We start from the raw sequence: 7,893 nt of genomic DNA, 5'->3' as shown, positions 1-7,893 counted from the left end.
TATTTATTTATTAAAAAATTATTTTATATTATTCAAATATAACAAATCATCTATAAAGTTTTGGAAGGTTCGTTCATAAACAGCACTTTTCAGCATTCTAAATCAAGTTTCTTCCTTAATAATTCAATAAATAGTATAATGAAAAATGTTCGAATCAAAATATGATATGAAATAAGATACGCGCACCAAAGATACTAAGTGAATATATGTACGAACAGAACTGTTTTATTGAAGTATCTAAAAATTTAGATAGATATAGAAATAATTGTGGATTTTCAAAATAATTATGTAAGATGCTCAAATATAATGATGACAATGCAAAAAATGTTGAAATTAATAATATTACGAAATTACATAATTATTTTCAGATCTTTTAGCAGTATTTTTAGCTAAATTTTTAGCTTATACTTTAGTAAATCCTTTCTGTATACGTCCGGAAATCGTGGCATAAGTTGCGCACAATGAAAGGAATAGGGAATTGATTGCTCTTTAAATTCTCTTTGGAATGGAATTTACATGAGAATTAATCCAATACATGAGAATTAAAAAAAAAGAGTGATTCAGTTTTCAAATTTTAAGAGTGAAATTTTACTCTTCAAAGTGAGTATTCACTTAAAAAATTTTAGAGAGTGTATATCTTAGAAATGAATGAGATGAAAATTTAAAAAGTGAGCAAATTTACTAGAATATAATTTCATTGATCAATATAATGAATTTGCGCACTTTTGTAATTTTTTTCATCTTGTTCCAAAATAATATATAAAAATAAAAATAATTAATAAAATGTAATTAATCTTTGTCCTCGGTTCTCTATTCCTTTGATTATGCAGCTTTTAAATGAGATGCGCCAAACTTTTGAAGATAGAATCGATCGAGAGATTATAATAAGATTCGGAACTATGTTTAGTACATGTAAGCAGTGCTGAGAAAATTGACTACGTTTACACGAACACGCTTAATCATGTTTAATAACATCCGCAGTTAGAAACTAGTTGAACATAATAACTCTCTTTTTCAGAGGAATAACTACGATTGACCAGTTTCATAATTGCGGATGTTATTAAACCCGATTAAAAGTTAAAGATTAAGGGTAAACATAGTCATTGTCATAACGACTTTTGCGAATGGTAGTTCGTCTGATACGAATTATTTTGCTGTAAAATTGCTGATTTAAAAAAGTAACTACGCTGCGATGAAAGAGTTAACTTCACATGGAACGTTTGTCACGTTCGTTTTCCATTGTATACTGCAGTTGTATTGCGACGCAACGCTTTGAGCGTCAACGTGAAGTTAACGTCACATGTTTCAATTCGTAACGAATGCACAACGCGTTCGGTCGGCTGAGTGTGTCCAATATGTTTTTCGTCATTTTCGCGTTTTTCTATATCCGTGTTTATATCCGTATACATTGCGACCAATGGGCGAGCATTAATTGATAAGTGATTTATGATGGGATTGTCGGAGTACCACAATCGGATTAAATTCGGCGGAGCATGGCGGAGTGACAATGTGGCGACCGGTAAGTAGATTCGTTTTCTTCCGACATTGATGTACAATTATATATTTAAAACTGTGGTTAGGATTATTGATAACATATTTGGTTATTTACGAAGCTTAATTAAATTTTTTTTTCTCGAAGAGATTTATTTTAAAAATATATATTAAACTACTTAACAAAAAATAAGGAACACGTTTAAAATCGTACAATATTTAGATCATTGTAATTCGATGAAAAATCATTTCGGACAAGAAATCAGAATAGTATTTGAAAACTTAAAATCTTTACTTCTGAAATCGGTAATTGATATTTCGATCTGACTGATTTGTTTGGAAATTATATGGATATTCGTCAAATCTATAAATTTTATACGAAATTTACAACGTTCCATGGTATGAACTAGAAATCAGAGATCCGAACTGAAAATCATTTTGAAACCTCCTTTTTTTAGTGAACTGAAACCAAAACCATACCAAAATTTTATAAAATTTATAATCGAACTGTAAAATTTTACGGTATTTTTTTCAATTCTTAATTTTTTTTTCTGTTCTTAATCTTTGATCTTTATCCTTCTTAATTTTTGTTCTGCTTATTCCTTCTAAACCAATGTTCAATCCAAACCAATCGTTGCCAGCTTTAACAATGTAAATACCTCCAACACCTCATATGATATAAGAAATCTGGCGGGATTGCGAGATCTATTTAATGTAAACTTTTTTTGAGATACTAATATTTCTTTTATTTGGATTTTCCTCGCCAACATATTGTAAGAATTTATTCTAAATCATGAAATTCAAGAATACATATGTAGACTTTATGTTGTGATGATTATCATATTGCCACGACATAGTAGTCGAATGTGCGATTGTTTTGCAGAAATTGATATCGTTCGAGCTATACATATAACATATAGCTTGACATGGTGAAAAAGATTAATATATGGATGCCGCATTGATCAAAAAGAACATCATAGATCGTATTTTGATATGTGAATCTCTCTTGAAACAAAACTCTCTAGATCCATTTCTGAAATCATCACTGGAAACAAGAAATGGATTGTATACAATAACATTATATGATAGAAGTGTGGTCCGGGCGAGTCTTTAAAAACGATGGCAAAACTTGATTTACATCTGCAGAAGATGTTTAGCATTTAGTGAGACTATAAAGGAGTTTTGTTCTTCGAGTTGCTGCCGCAGTTTGTCAGGGTCACGATAGATTCGAAGAAGTACTGCGCCCAGCTCGACAAATTGCATAAGGCAGTGCAGAAGAAGCAGCTAGAATTGTCGAATAGGAAAAATATGATCATCCATCATGACAATGTCCGAGCATACACTTCTTTCATTACGAAGAAAAATAACAGAGCTTTGGCTAGGAAATGATGTAGCACATATATTTGTCAGACCTTGGACTGTCCGATTACCACTTGTTTCGCTCGCTATAACTCTTGATGATCAATGATTCGACTCAATGGAGGTCGTTCGAAATTCACCTCGCTGATTTTTTGCTCACAAGTCCTATAAAAGTTTTACGAGAGTGGCATTAAGGTCCAACTGAAACATTGGCAGCAAATTATAGATCAAGTTAGACTGTTGACTGAATAAATTGTTATAAATGTCGATTTTCTGTTTAAATTTTATACTAAAAATCCGCAGAACTTATCCTTCAACCTAATCTTTTCGGATTTGACGCGATGCTCTGTGAATAGTTTTTCTATATAGATTGATGCGCATTGAAAAAAAGAAACGAAATTCTTAATCTCGTGATTCAATTTCTAATTTTCGAGATGTAGACAATTATATTTCCGTACAGGTAAAACGGTAATGATGAAACGTTTCTATTTAAAACCGAATTTGTAAACCAAATAATAAATAATGACGACCTGCGGAGACAACATCGTGTTGTCAAGTTCTCGAAAGAAGCGGTGTGAACAAGCGATTTCGCGAGTAGAAAAACATGGCATTCGGCTAAGAATTCTTGCATCGATAGCGGGCATTGTAATTTTCAGAATTATTACAAGTAAAATGTTTTCCTTTTCTTAATGACTACAAGTCTATTTCGAAATAATTCTACCGCCTTCTCTCCGTTCAAGTTCTCACATAAGGTATGCGAATAGTCAAATATGTGATCTTGACGTAATCTTTTATCGATTATTGCTTTTTATTTTATATTACTGGCAAAATTGGAATGTTCCGGACGAATCGACTCACGTGATAGCAACACGTGAACAGTAGTGAAGTGATGCCGAAATTCCCGCCGATTCCGAGCTGTGGTTCAGCATCGTGGACAGTGGTTTTCAGGCCGCCGAAATAATCATCGACGCTATCAAATTTCGAGTACGCGTTAATCACGCTCGGATCAGGATACACTATTGTTCGCGATATCATTTATCTGCCCATTGAACGCATATATAAAATTTTAAAGTGGTGTTAATTAAATGGCTAAGTTTATTTTAGGAGCATAAAACTCGTAGGCTCCTGGAGTACGAAGAGATTGGAAAGCCTTCTCAGTTTTTGCGACACCTTATATGGAATCTGACAAGAAATGTCGTCGGCGAGAAGGTATTATGAACAGTTTGGCTGAATTGGCTGCCGATATATAATTAGCCGCATTTAGTGACGTGGGCAATGGGTACGAATGAGTAGCTCGCGGATATTGTAAATGCGATTGTAGAGGCCAACCGGATGTCGACGTTTCTAGGTCGCGGAGGCTACCGCGCTGACTAGGCAAGCACAAGACGCTTTGACTGATGCGAAGTTCGAATTAAGATTAGCGCAAGTGCAATTATCTATAGAGCGAGAGATGGCTTCACGGCGATTCAAAAATCGGTTGAGGTAATCGGTGAAGTCGATCTCGCAGGAATCACGAGGATGATCAGCATCAAGTGTGCTCGTGTCCTCACTCACGGTCGCGTTTCTATGGTCGTGATCACGCGATGAATGGATTGTGTTAGTTTCATTGGCGGTTTGGACGCCCGACGTGCGAGTCGCACGTCGTCCTGTTTGGCCCCGCAGCAGGGAAACGCAATGGCCAGTCGTTAATGGCGACGAGCGAGCTGAGCCATATGACGCTATTTGTGATAGGCTAAAGATTATTTGTGATAGATTAAAGTGCATTTTTTGGTTCACGGGCGCGGACCTCTGCGTGTTTCCCCAAAGAATGGTTCGTGGACCTCGTCCAAAGTCGATCTACGAACTTCGATCTTTTCACGGCTAACGGCACGATAATACTATCTTGATCAAAAAGTTCCCGGAATTCATTCAGAAAATTCAAAATACAAATTTTATTCATCAAAAGTGATATTGTCCCCTTCAAAGTACTCCCCATCGACTGCAACTCAACTTATGTCAACGCTTGATCCAGCTCTCAAAACATTTCTGCAACTCTATTATCGGTATAGCCATCAGAGCCGTCTTCGATTTTTCTATTACCTCCTTTCAGCTGTTAAAACGCGTTCCCCGTAATGGTTTTTTTCATGCCATTCATAAACGACTATTTTCTTTAGAGTATTACTGCCGAAACAATTTTCCAACATTTCCAAGATTTTCACACCATTGAATCCATTTTTAACGCAAAATTTAATACAAACTCGTTGCAAATTCAACTTCATTTTTAAAACTGTAAAAAATCGAAAATACAGTGCAGAAGTAGATGTACTCAAGACGGCGTAACTTTTACAAATGTCAAGCTATGGTGATAAAATTTGGTGGGAATGTCAATGTTAGATGTGGTAACCTAACCAAAAAAACAGAATTCAAATCAGCTGACTCAGAGCATCACCTGATGGTAATTCCGGGAACTTTTTGATCAAAGTGGTATGTACATACGATATAGAAACACTGACTCTGAATTTCGAATTGCGACGTGAGTTTACGTGGCGATTCGTAATTGCGGACGTTGCAAGGCCTATCATCGCCGCGGATGTTTTGACTTACTATGGTATGTTGGTGGATTTGCGGAACTCTTACCAAATGACGAGTTTGATTGCATTCGGACGCTGCATGCAATGTGATACACTTGGCATTAATGTCAGATTATTGCGGGAGCGACAACATATCATAAATTGCTGACGCAATATCCGGAGATCGCAAGACTGGCGGGACGTCCGAGAGAGACATACGACGCGACATATATTGAGACCACGTTGGGACCACCTGTGGTATGCAATGCTGCAGAGACTTGTATATGAAAGGAGACCGGATCGGTTGGTGACCGCGAGGAAGGAATTTCGACAAATGATAAAGGTTGAAATCGCGCGACTTTCAGAAAGTCGTTAGACTGTGCCTTTGCATCTGGTACCAAAAAAGAATGAGAAATGGCAACTCTGTGACGATTATCGGGCATTGAATGCGCGAACTGTTCGGAATCGCTATCTGGTTCGTCATTTAGAATTTCGCTTAGACACTACAAGGCAAAAAAGTTTTTATCACTTTTGACTCGTCCGGGCATACCATCAAATTCTGGTCGCAGAAGAAAACATTCCGAAGGCGATAACCACATTCGGAATGTACGAGTTTTTGTACATGTTGGTTTGCGAAACGCGGCACAGATATTTCATAGATTCATCGACGAAGGTTTACATGACCTCGAATCCTGTTATGCATACATTGATGACATCCTCGTGTCGTCGGCCGTGGAGTATCTGTTGATGTTTTGTGGAGTCTGATGTTTTTTGAAACATGGTGTAAAAAGTAAGGTGAACCATTCCCACGGATGCGCAGTGGATTGAAAGGGGGGAGATTTATCAACCAATTAATTTTTGAGTTCATTTGCAGAAATTCACATGATTCGTTCTGCAAATAAGTACACTGCAAATTAGTACAATTTTGATTGATCGAACTCCGCCATTATGCGCAATGGTTCACCTTATATAATTCCATCCATGATTTGAAAAACTACAGGAATGTGATAGTTAACCTGCAAAATGTGTGGAGACCGACCGGAGATGGAGTTCCTCGGTTATTTCGTGTCGGGAGACAGAACGCTGACCGAACAGGTTCAGACAATTCTCGAATACCAAAAGCCGAAAAGCAGCAAAGAAGTTGCAGAAATATCTTGGTATGTTAAATTTTTACAGAAGATTTCTGCCAAGATTCGTTGAGATACTGTCCCCGCTCAATCGATCTTCTGCGTGGATGAAAGGAGCTGATGACGTGAACGCCGTGAACCGAGAAAGCGTTTAAGAAGACAAAGGAGAACTTGATCGGAGCCGAGCTTGGCAATCCTTCTGCCACATCCGAAAATTGAACTCGCGCTGTTTATAGACGCGTCTGAGCATAGTACCGGCGCAGCATTACAACAGCATAGCAATAATAGATGGAAATCTTTAGCGTTTTCTTCTAAAAAGCTAAGCCTAAATCGAGGTTAAGTACAGTGCGTTTGATAAGAAGATCCTGGTTATTTATCTCTCGGTCAAATATTTTCAGTTGATGTTAGAAGCACGAATGTTTACTATTTATTACGGATATAAGCCATTTATTTTTTCTTTCCAATAAAAACTAAGAAAAAGCACGCTGAGTCAGTTCCGCCACCAGAATTTTATAGGACAATTCACAACGAATATCCGGCATATATTAGGAGACAACGTCATGATTGATGCATTGTCAAGGATTGAGATTCAGTCACTCATAGAATACATTGCACTGGCTGAGTCGCAAAAAGACGACAAGGAGTTTGTCGAGAGTCCGATTTAAGATTAGAGAAGATAGCGATTCCCGATACAGAAGTGGCTATATACTGCGACACGGCGAGAGGAATGTCACGACTGTTCCTGACGAGATCCTTCCGTTGCCCTGCGTTTGAGCTGGTACATCGCCTAGCGCACCTTGGAATAAAGGCGACGGCAAAACTCGTGGCACAGTGTTCTATCTAGCCGTTCCTGAGAACAGATTACCGAAACTGGGCGCGTTCTTGTGTTGCCAGTGACTCAAGGTTACCCATCACACGCCCCTTGGGAAATTCACTGCGTCGTTGAGAAGGTTTGAACATATCCACTTGGACATCATCATAATACTCTCGGAGGGAAAGCTACTATTTTACTTGCATTGGCCGTTTCACGCAGTGGCTAGAAGCATTTCCCTTAAAAGATCAGGAAGCAGAAATAGTGGCAAGAACCTTTTATGAGGAATAGATATTTCGTAACATCATTGTGAGTGGATGGACCAAGGGCGCCAGTTCCAATTTCTTTCGGAGACTAAGAAAGCTTATGGGAACCATCTACATAAGAACGACATTCCCAGGCGAATGGCACGGTGGAACACTTTCACCATCAGCTGAAGGCGACAATCAAGAGTCGATCCACTTCACATTGCAAATGCTTTGAAGCAAATTCTTTGATTAGTCAATTCGTAAAATTCTTTCTTCTGATTGGTCAAGTATTTGCAGCGTTAAGTGGA

Source organism: Atta colombica, unplaced genomic scaffold, assembly GCF_001594045.1.
Source record: "Atta colombica isolate Treedump-2 unplaced genomic scaffold, Acol1.0 scaffold68, whole genome shotgun sequence".
Lineage (NCBI taxonomy): Eukaryota > Metazoa > Arthropoda > Insecta > Hymenoptera > Formicidae > Atta > Atta colombica.
Note: the sequence above shows the minus strand (reverse complement) of the source record.